We start from the raw sequence: 10224 nt of genomic DNA on the forward strand, positions 1-10224 counted from the left end.
ACAATAGTCTTAAATGTAGGTATGTATTTGTACAGGACACTTTGAGATATTACTCACTCTCCCTAACTGAAGCTCTGTACTCAGGGAGCAGCAAGTCCTATTCCCCTCACCACAAACCCTAAAATTGTACTACTCTTTTGATGAGCGTAAGTGCCTCATAGATGTAAGAATGTGTTGTATTTCCCCTGTGACTGGCTTGCTTCACTCTGCTTGGGCTGCGGATTCCATTTCTGAGTACCTCTCCACTAGAACAGAAGTCAGGATCAAGAGGTTCTTTTACATCGACCGCCTAAGAGTCGTGTTGTAAGAAGCAACAACCTTTCTCATCTCCATCCGCTTGGTGATCGCAAAACAGCAGCCATGAATGAGTGCATCTCTATCCACGTTGGCCAGGCCGGTGTCCACATTGGCAATGCCTGCTGGGAACTCTACTGCCTGGAACATGGCATCCATCCCGATGGCCAGATGCCACGTGACAAGACCATTGGGGCGGAGATGACTCCTTCAACACCTTCTTCAGCGAGACTGGTGCTGGCAAACATGTGCCTAGGGCAGTGTGTAGACCTGGAATCCACAGTCATTGATGAAGTGCATACTGGTACCTACCACCAGCTCTTCCACCCTGAGCAGCTCATCACAGGCAAGGAAGATGCTGCCAAAAATTATGCCTGTGGGCACTACACCATTGGCAAGGAGATCATTGACCTTGTCTTAAACCAAATTTGGAAAATGGCTAACCAGTGCACAGGTCTGCAGGGCTTCCTGGTTTTCCACAGCTTTGGTGGGGGTACTGGCTCTGGTTTCACCTCCCTGCTGATGGAACGTCTCTCCGTTGACTATGGCAAGAAGTCCAAGCTTGAATTCTCCATTTACCCAACCCCCCAGGTCTCCACAGCTGTGGTAGAGCCCTACAGCTCCATCCTCACCACCCACACCACCCTGGAGCACTCTGATTGTGCCTTCATGGTAGACAATAAGGTCATCTATGACATCTGTCATAGAAACCTCGATATTGAGCACCCCGCCTACACTAACCTGAATAGGTTGATAGGTCAAATTGTGTCTTCTATCACTACTTCCCTCAGATTTGATGGAGCCCTGAATGTGGATCTGACAGAATTCCAGACCAACCTAGTGCCCTGTCCCCATATCCACTTCCCTCTGGCCACATATGCCCCTGTCATCTCTGCTGAGAAAGCTTACTATGAACAGCTTTCTGTAGCAGAGATCACCAATGCCTGCTTTGAGCCAGTCTACCAGAAGTTGAAATGTGACCCTCACCAAGGTAAATACATGGCTTGCTTCCTGTTGTACCATGGTGATGTGGTCCCCAAAGATGTCAGTGTTGTCATTGCCACCATCAAGACCAAGCGTACCATCCAGCTTGTGGACAGGTGTCCCACTGGCTTCAAGGTGGGCATTAATTACCAGCCTCCCACTGTGGTGTCTGGTGGAGACCTGGCTAAGGTACAGTGGGCTGCGTGCGTGCTGAGCAACACCACAGCTATCACTGAGGCCGAGGCTCGCCTGGACCACAAGTTTGATCTGATGTATGCCAAGCGTGCCTTCGTTCACTGGTACATGGGTGAGGGATTGGAGGAAGAGGAGTTTTCGAGGCCCAGGAGGACATGGCTGCCCTCAAGAAGGATTATGAAGAGGTTGGTGTGGATTCTGTGGAAGGAGAGGGTGAGGAGGAAGGAGAGGAATACTAAAAATGTCACAAAGGTGCTGCTTTTACAGGGAAGCTTATTCTGTTTTAAAACATTGAAAAGTGGTCTGCTCAGTTAATTCATATGTAGCAGTGTATATTCTCATTCAATTACTGACCTATGCTTTAAAACATAAATGCTTTGTCACAGACCCAAATTGTCTATTCTCTGATGGGTTTTGAATAAAAAGTGTTCCCTGCCAAAGAAAGAAAGAAAGAAATCAGGATCAAAGGCATCTGCACTCCCATGTTAATTGCAGTGCTATCCAAAAAAACTGAGACATGGAAATAGCCGAAATATTACTGGTGGGATGAACGGAGAAAATGAGGTGTTATAGACAGACCATGAAGTAGCATTCAGACTTTTCAAGAAAGAAAACCTATCCTATGTAACAATGTAAGTGCATTCATTCTAAAATAACTGTAGAGGGGCTGGGGATTTGGCTCAAAGGTAGAATGCTCCCCTAGTAAGCTGGAAGCCCTGGCTTCAGTCCTTGGCACCAAAACCAAAAAATAAACCTCCCCTAAAAAAACAATTCAACCGAAAAATACAGTAAAATAACTGTAGAATTTTGATCGGGACGAGATGGAAAGTCTGTATAACCCATCACCCACGCAGCCACAGATTGCAACTGGAAGCCAGACAGAGGACAGAAAGGATACACTGCTTCAAAATGCGGAAAGGAAAACAGTGATGGGCAAGGGGGGGCCTAGATCCAAACTTGGGCAGTTCTAGTAGATGAAAGATGTTTCTCCCTCGTAGGTTGTTTTCTTCAGGGGAAATTAACTCCTGCAGGCCCTGAAAGGAAGAATGCTGGGGCTTATATCTTTGTATCTATCCAGACAAGTGAGAATCTCTAGCCTAGGAGAGTGCATTGGAGGCTCAGAGGGGTCGTCCCCACTCCTGTTGTTTTTTTCTCGCTAGTTATGAAGTTGTCCTGCAACCTTGGGAGTGACAGAGGGAGCTGAAACCCTGACAAATTACCTGTCTGTGAAAAAGAACATGTAAAGTTCTTCAGTATGCACAATGCATTTGAATATGCAAGTTATATCATTTTTATAAAGATAAGACACATGACATAGTAATTACAGAAAGACCAGAGGGAAAATAATCGATGTGTTTACATGGTGTCTATATTTGACTTAGAATCTAAATAGATGGAATTTGTATTGTAAAATATTAACCCTAATTGGACTGTGAAATGATTAGGCCACCTAGTATCATTCCCAGAACAACTAAAACACAGTGACAACCAACAGCAGACCCTGGGTGGAGTAAGCACTTCCTTCTTGGCAGGCTGTCCTCTCCAAGGGTCCCAGGGTGAGGGCAGTAAAACCCAAAAGTCCTGACCTAGAAGCTGTCATGTCATGCTGGAGCTGCTGAGGCAGAACCCTCCTCCTGTGCAGTCCCCTGGTCAGGGACCCTCCGCGACAGTGTCTGACCACAGCACCCAGGACTGTCAACCAGACTAACAACTCCTTCACCTTCATACCTACATCCTCAACCCTCAGGAGGAGGTCAGGAAGCCTCCCTGGGTCTGGGAGATGGATCTGCAGCTTTTTTACATGTGCTCCCTCAGGCGCTCCTTCCAGCATCTTGGGTGCGTGCATGTACCTTCCGTGAGGTCCAACCTCACAGGTAGGCTGCAGGTGTCCGAGCCGGTTTTCACTGTTTGCGCATGCATGCATTTTTTTTTTCTTTTTCCCCTTTGCTCTCAGCAGCTTCAGAACCCCAAGGAATCATTGACATTTCTCCTTTGGATGAGTTGGCAGCTCCAAGGAGCAAGCTCTTCACTTCTGGAAAGCAAGGATCCTATATTCCTCAACCACTCTGGTGAGTAGTTCCCTGGGCAAGCTTTGCCCCTGAGCCTTGGCACTTCTCTCCGCTGGGAAGGGTGTACTCCAAGGGTCCATCTGCCAGGGGCCCTCACTCCACCTGCCCCGGTCTTTCGGCGGGCACACCCTACTTAGCCACCCCGTCCGATGATCGATTTACCAGTCATCCCCAAACGTCCTGAGCATTCCATCAACGCTTGGGAAAAGCTTCTCCAAAACCCTCTTCCTGGACCCTGCAGAACTTGCACTCCTTTCTGAGGGTCCTTACCTCCATCTTCAGGCTATCTTCAGAAGAAGCTGGAACCCTCTGGCTGACTTCTGAAGCTCAACCAAAAGGACTGAGTAACTGATTTTGCGTGGGAGAAAGAAGTCACCCCTTTCCTGGTTTTGGATTCCACGTGAGCTCATTACCTGGTTACAGAGATGACAATAATAGCCTCAAGACAGAATAGGAAAGGGACAGTGGACAGGGAGCAGCAGGACTGCCACAGAAGGAGCCCCCATGGTCCTCGGCTTGCTCGATCTGCGTTCAGACCCGTAGAGGGCCAGAGAGGCTTGATTTCCTTTGTCCCAAGGTCTGGGCCTCTGGAGAGAAACCTCCATGACCAGAGCTCCAGAGATGAAGTTACCACCTGCTCCCAGTCCTCCGGCATGAGCTTGTCAACCCTGCAAAAGGCCATCATCACCAGCTCATACGGCTCTGCTGGTGGTTCGCTGCAACCGCGCAGGAGTCCTCGAGCCCCAAGCCACGTCCCACTGCCCTGCCTCCCCTCCAAGGAACCAAAGGAGAATGGTTTCCAGTCTCCATGTTCCTTGTCCCAAGTTTCCAACAAGACTGAATATAGAGTGGCAGACACAACACCAAGGCAGATAACCTCCTCCAGGTATTGTGTGCACGCAGCCCGCAGAGCTAGGTCACGGAAACGCAAGATTCCCCTACGGCCACGGAGGCGGAAACGTCTGATGCTGCCTTCACCCCTGAGACTGGGTTATCAAGTCACCAGAGAGCACCTAGATTGGGAGAAGGAGACCGCGTTCCGTCGCATCAACCGCGCACTGCAGGGTGCGTCTCTGGCCACCCAGGATAGCAACACTACACAGTCTTCTCTGTCCCTGCCTGCCTCAAGAACTGCTCCTCCAACTACTGCCCCTACGGTGCCCTGCATGAAGGCAGGGAAAAGGAAGTGCATCACGGACTCCCTGGGCCCAAGGGCCCTCCTGGCATCTCCTGCGGTGACTATCTTCCCGCATTCTGAGTCTGGAAGGAAGTGCACCTCAGCGGCCCACCCCTCCTGCTCAGATCCCCTTCCAGGCCCCTCTTCACACTCCAGGGCCGCAGCCTCCAACTCCTTCCTGACCTCTGCAGGCAAGGATGGTGCCAGACGAAAAACTCTGGCCCCTGGGCCTTCAGCGGGGGAGGCCCTTCTCTACGACCAGGGAAAGAGGAAGTCCAGCTGGGAGCCCGCTCTTGATGGCAACCACCTGTGTGGGATGAATCCCAGGACCTCTGAAAGAGCAGCAGCAGGCACTGGGTCGGCCTTCCCTGCCGTCTCTATCCCCTCCGAAATGGAGTCTCTGTCCCCAGTATGTGCGAGCTTCTTTGTCCCCTCACAGAGCCACAGTCCCACTGTAGATCCGGGTGCCCCATTCTTTCCCAGTCTCGCAGAGGCTGCCTCTGCCCAGGAGGACAGCTTCTCAGCCAGCACACCTGCAGACTCGGCCACCCTGTCAGTGATTGACTTCTGGCTCACCCCTCTGGACAACACATCCCTGCCGCAGCCTCTCCTCCCGGAGCCTGCTGCTAGCTCCAGTGGGAGCTCCTTCCCCTCTGCCCAAGTGATTGTGACAGCTTCTAGTGACAACATAGCCTCAGCCAGGGATGCCTCCCCGCTGCAGAGACTGAGGTTCTTCTGCATGACCACACATGAGGAAAATCCTACTGAGTCTGCGTACAGCAGCCAGCCCACATCAGGTGCCACTGAAGGGCAGCAGCACAGAGCCACCCCCTCTCCCAGCATGCTCCATGTTGGAGACCTGGAAGCTATAACTTTGAGCTTGGCCCCAGCCTCTACTTCAAGCCAACCAATATTGAGTAACACAACACAAGCAGCCCTTGGGGATTCCTTACACACAAATATGACCTCTAGGACTAGTTCCAGCAATCAGCCAGACTCCAGTGTCATCTGGGGAGTTTTCCCGCCTGGTGCATTCATTGCTTCTGACTCTGATACGGCCTCAGGGATCCATGACAGCACTCAGCTGATCTCCAGTGTCACTCAGGGTCTTTCCTCTCCTGGTACATCCATTGCCTCTGCCTCTGCCGTGGCCACCCACCTGCCAAGTGCTGTGACCCATATTCAGGATAACCAGAAGCTCTTGTCAGTACTGGCTAACAGAAGCTCAGACACAGGGACACTGGCAGTTTCAGCAATACCTATGAGTTCTGAGAGGGGAGAGCTGTCCCTAGATTTTATAACCTCCTTTGAGGAACTGAGTGTCTCTTCAACTGGAAGAGGGACCTCAAGCACCACAAACTACCATGGAGGAAGTGCAGGCCTCAGCACTGGAGACCTCCCTAACAGTAGCAACCCCATGGTGGCCATGGGACCCAGCACTATGAAACCCTGTATGGGTGGAGAACCCAAGGCCCCTGGTCTGAGTCCTGTCCCCACAGATCCACCAAAGCAGAAGCAGCCAAATTCACCTAGGGAACCCAGTGACCTGACCAGCATGGCTGCTTCAAAGTGCAAACCCAAGTCAGCCTCTAAGTCTGGCACCCATGCCCCTCGTGAGAGCAGAGTTAGGAGGAAGCTGGCCTGTAGGGCCACCTCATCACCTGCCCAGGTCTCTGGACGCGCAACTCCTGCAACAGCCACTGAATCATCCTCCTGTGGTTCAGACTCCATTTCTGTGGATTCCAAAAGGCCGAAGCTGCCCTGAGAGAACATTCATTTCTACCAGGCTATGAGTCATGTGAGCCTTGTTTACCGGACAACCACAAATCCTGTGCTGACCTATTTGATCCCGGAAAACTGGAGGTTCACAAAAGCAGCTTTGAATTCCAGCGCTCTTCCCCGAGGCTTTGTCCTCAAAGCTGCTGAAGATGAGGCCATGGCTCTCCTTGTAGTTGGGGGTCAGTCCTCCCAACCATGGCTGTCTCTCTCCGAGAACCACACCCTGAGCTAACTGTGTTTTGTCTGACTCTGACATGAACTTTTCTAAATCATTCTTTTCCTCTGATGACCTTAAATTCCAGCACAATTGGTCTGATGGATATGCACACTGTTGATGAAATGCAAAATTACCTCCTACCAGAGAAAATTTTCTTGCTGTTGGCAAGAATGATGAAACAGATGTGACTTGAATTCTTACACTATTTTGAAACTACAGTTGTTCTATCAGAGATAAGGAAAATAGCAGGTAATACCATATGTTCACATTTTATGCCTTAAATTAGCCAAGACTCTTCTAAATAAGACGCTAAACCTATGTTGGCAAGACTTCGGGCACCAGAGCAGAGACCTCTGCTGGATGACGGTAGAAATGCCAAGGAGGAAGATAATGCTGCTAACAACTTTAAACCTCCAACTTCTGCCTGCTCCTAGTGGGCCTCTGCTTCCCTCACTTGGCCCTCCCTCCAGTCTGGGGGCTAGCAGAGCATCAGGAGACACAGCCCCTCCTCAATTCCATGGTGAATCCGAAGTGGTCTTCTTTTTAAATACTTGTCAGGATACTGAATTTATTCAATTTCCAGGGAATCTATCCCAGCGAAGCAAGGCAATTCCCCCTAAGACAATATTTGATGGGAGGCAAATGCTCCCATAAATTCCCAATGTCAGCCTATAGGCTATTTCTAAACCTAAATCCACTTTGGATTTGTGCTTTGCTAAATTGATAAGCTCTAACCCTCCTCACTACGATGGTCCTCAGAAGATGAGGGAAAACTTTCTAGCATCTTTGCCATCTACTAACCGCCAGGGCAGATAAGCAAGCTTTGTTTCAGATTAGGCTTATTGGGAAAGAGAAGTGTCTTAAACAAGGCTCACGAGTTTCAGATCGATCAGGTCGAAGTCCCAACAGTGTGATCCAGGAGGAGCAATGCCACTGGTACAGCCAAACTGGAATCCACATGCAAGGACAGCAAGATCCTCCTGGGCTGTGACCAGAAGTATATTCTTGGGGGACTCAGGTGAGTACCCAAAATGAGCTTAAACCAAACCAAAAAAACTGCAGGAAGGGGTGTTGAAGACCCTTCTGTATTGCTAGAAAAGAATAAATCATACTTACAGTGTGATGGTGCACACCTATCACCCCAGCACTTGGGAGGCTGAGACAAAAGGATTGTTGTGAGTTTGAGGCCAGTCTGGGCTATGTCATGAGTTTAAGGCCAGTCTAAACTACAAAGGGAGACCTTGTGTCAAAAGGCTAAATAAATCACAATTATGATATTTTAAATTACAACTACAACCCTCTAAAAATTAATAAATGATTTTTAAAAAATCTTGATTGATACAGGGTTTTGCTACACAGTTAGTGATCCTCCTGTCTCAGCCTCCCCAGCACTGGGATTACAGGCATGCACCACCATGCCCAGTTTTGGGGCCAGCACAGCACACCCAGGATTCCACAGCTGGCATGGTATGAGGTATCAGGGCTTGAACTCGGGACCTTGCACTTGCCAAGCAGGTACTTAGACTGCCGAGCTATCTCTCCAGCCCAAGAAATGATTCATATAATCTTTACTGGACAAAATTCATGTAGTATCAAGTACAAATTAAAAAAAAAAATGTAGGACCCATGTGGGTAAACCACTCCTGGGTATGGAGGTAATTTATAAAATCTACCATTTTCATTGAGACAAATCATCTTGATCTAAAACATTCAAACCTGGTATTTTAGAGCTACAAGTTTAACCTAAGAAGGAACAAGGACATTAGCAAAGAACCATTGAGTGTAGTATAATGGAAATGGACAATGGAAGAAAAACTGAACCCCAAACCCTTGAATAAAAGGAATGGCTCAGTGGAGAGCCAAAACATCAGATTACAGAAGTTAACAATGACCTTATTCAGGACTGAGGGGACCTTGGATCTCCTATAATCACCTAGGCTCCAATCATTCTCTTTCCAAGAGTCCCAAGTAAACATTACAATCCATACCAAAGGTATCTGTTTATTCCCAATGTCCTCGCTAACAAAGAGTCTAATTGGATTGTTCCTATTGCAGGAAGCCCAGGAACAGGGTTCCCTGCAGCCTCTGCCATGATCCTCAAGAGCCCTGTACTTAACTCACAGCTTTTTCAGTGGCCTTGATTGTCTGGTTCCACTCTTTGGAGGGACTTGCTATGCAATATAAAGGCTCAGGTAACCTTCTTCCCAGGAAATCACGGGATACGAGTGCACTTAGCACCCTAGCAAGCTCTTCCCCTCCTGCTGACGTTGATCTGGGAAAAACCATCCGGCAGGTGAGTCTGTGCTCCTGGCATGCCCCAAGGAGCTAGTCGAGCAGGTTGGGCTGAAGGGATTCCACATCAAACTTTAAAAAGATGTTGCACTTAAGGTCTTCTTCAGACATCAGTTTACCAATTGCCTTTGTAAGCAATAGCCCTTATGAAGCCAAACACTTGATAAAATTGAACTTACATCCCAGATGTTTTAAAATGTGACTTAAACCAGCCTCATCAGTCACCTAGTAATTTTCCTTTTCTGCCAGGAAAATGAAAAAAAATGATTGGAAGCAATCTGCTTTGCTTAGGATTTATAAGCTATTAGTGACAATGTCCAGGCATTCACTCTATGATGCCTAATATTTGTACTTAGCCACTGACTGCACAACCCATGTGGCTTTTACTGTCTTTGATTTAAAAGATGCCTTCTTCTGCATTCTGATCAAAAACAACTCACAGCTTTCTGTTGCTTTTTAGTGACCAGTAACTGAATCAAAAAGAACCTTCCTACTGTTGTTCAAGGTTTTCCTAAGGATTGAAGAACTTTCTGGTGTCTTACAGAAAGAGAGTGGCTGGCATTCTGAGAGCAGCATAAATGAGGCAAGCAAGTGCTATAACACGGAGCCCTTGTCAGTTGTTTGACGTATTGTTTAATTACCATGTTTGGTGTGATTTCTGTTGTTTTTCTTGCTATTCATTCCTATTTCATCCCAGTGTGATCTGATATAAAAGAAATTATCACATTTCTTTTTAATGCTTTAGGGATTCCTTGTGGACTGATCTAGGAAATTTATTGGGAAAAGTTCCATGTCTGATGAAAAGAATATGCATTAGATGGCTGTTAAAATGTTCTCCTGATGTCTGTTGAGTGCTTTTCCTTTCTCTCGTATCTTTGCTGTTCTTCTCTTTACATGATGTATCTATTGGTGAGAATGACACATTACAGTTACCACTAATATTGTACAGGGGTCTATCTTTCCATGTATATGTGGTAGGGTTGGTTTTATAAAGTCTGGTGCTCTAACATTATATTTGTAACTATCGTATTTTCTCGAATAATTGTTCCCTTCACCAGTATGGAGTGACCTTCTTAGAGTATTTGAATTGGTTTGGGTCAAAGGCTATTTTGTCAGATAAAAGAAGAACTAGTCTTGCTTATTTCAGATTATATCTACTTGGAGTATTTTTTTGCCTACCTCTTCTGTTTCAGCCTGTGTATGTTTTTTTTTTTTTT

At 47.7% G+C, this 10224-nt stretch overlaps 1 pseudogene; it reads left to right on the top strand.

Annotated features, from left to right (window-relative positions):
* The first annotated feature begins 360 nt into the window (after nucleotides 1-360).
* Nucleotides 361-1905, top strand: LOC101570435 (annotated as a pseudogene).
* Nucleotides 1906-10224: the final 8319 nt, after the last annotated feature.

This window comes from Octodon degus, unplaced genomic scaffold, assembly GCF_000260255.1.
Source record: "Octodon degus isolate 3935 unplaced genomic scaffold, OctDeg1.0 scaffold00079, whole genome shotgun sequence".
NCBI lineage: Eukaryota > Metazoa > Chordata > Mammalia > Rodentia > Octodontidae > Octodon > Octodon degus.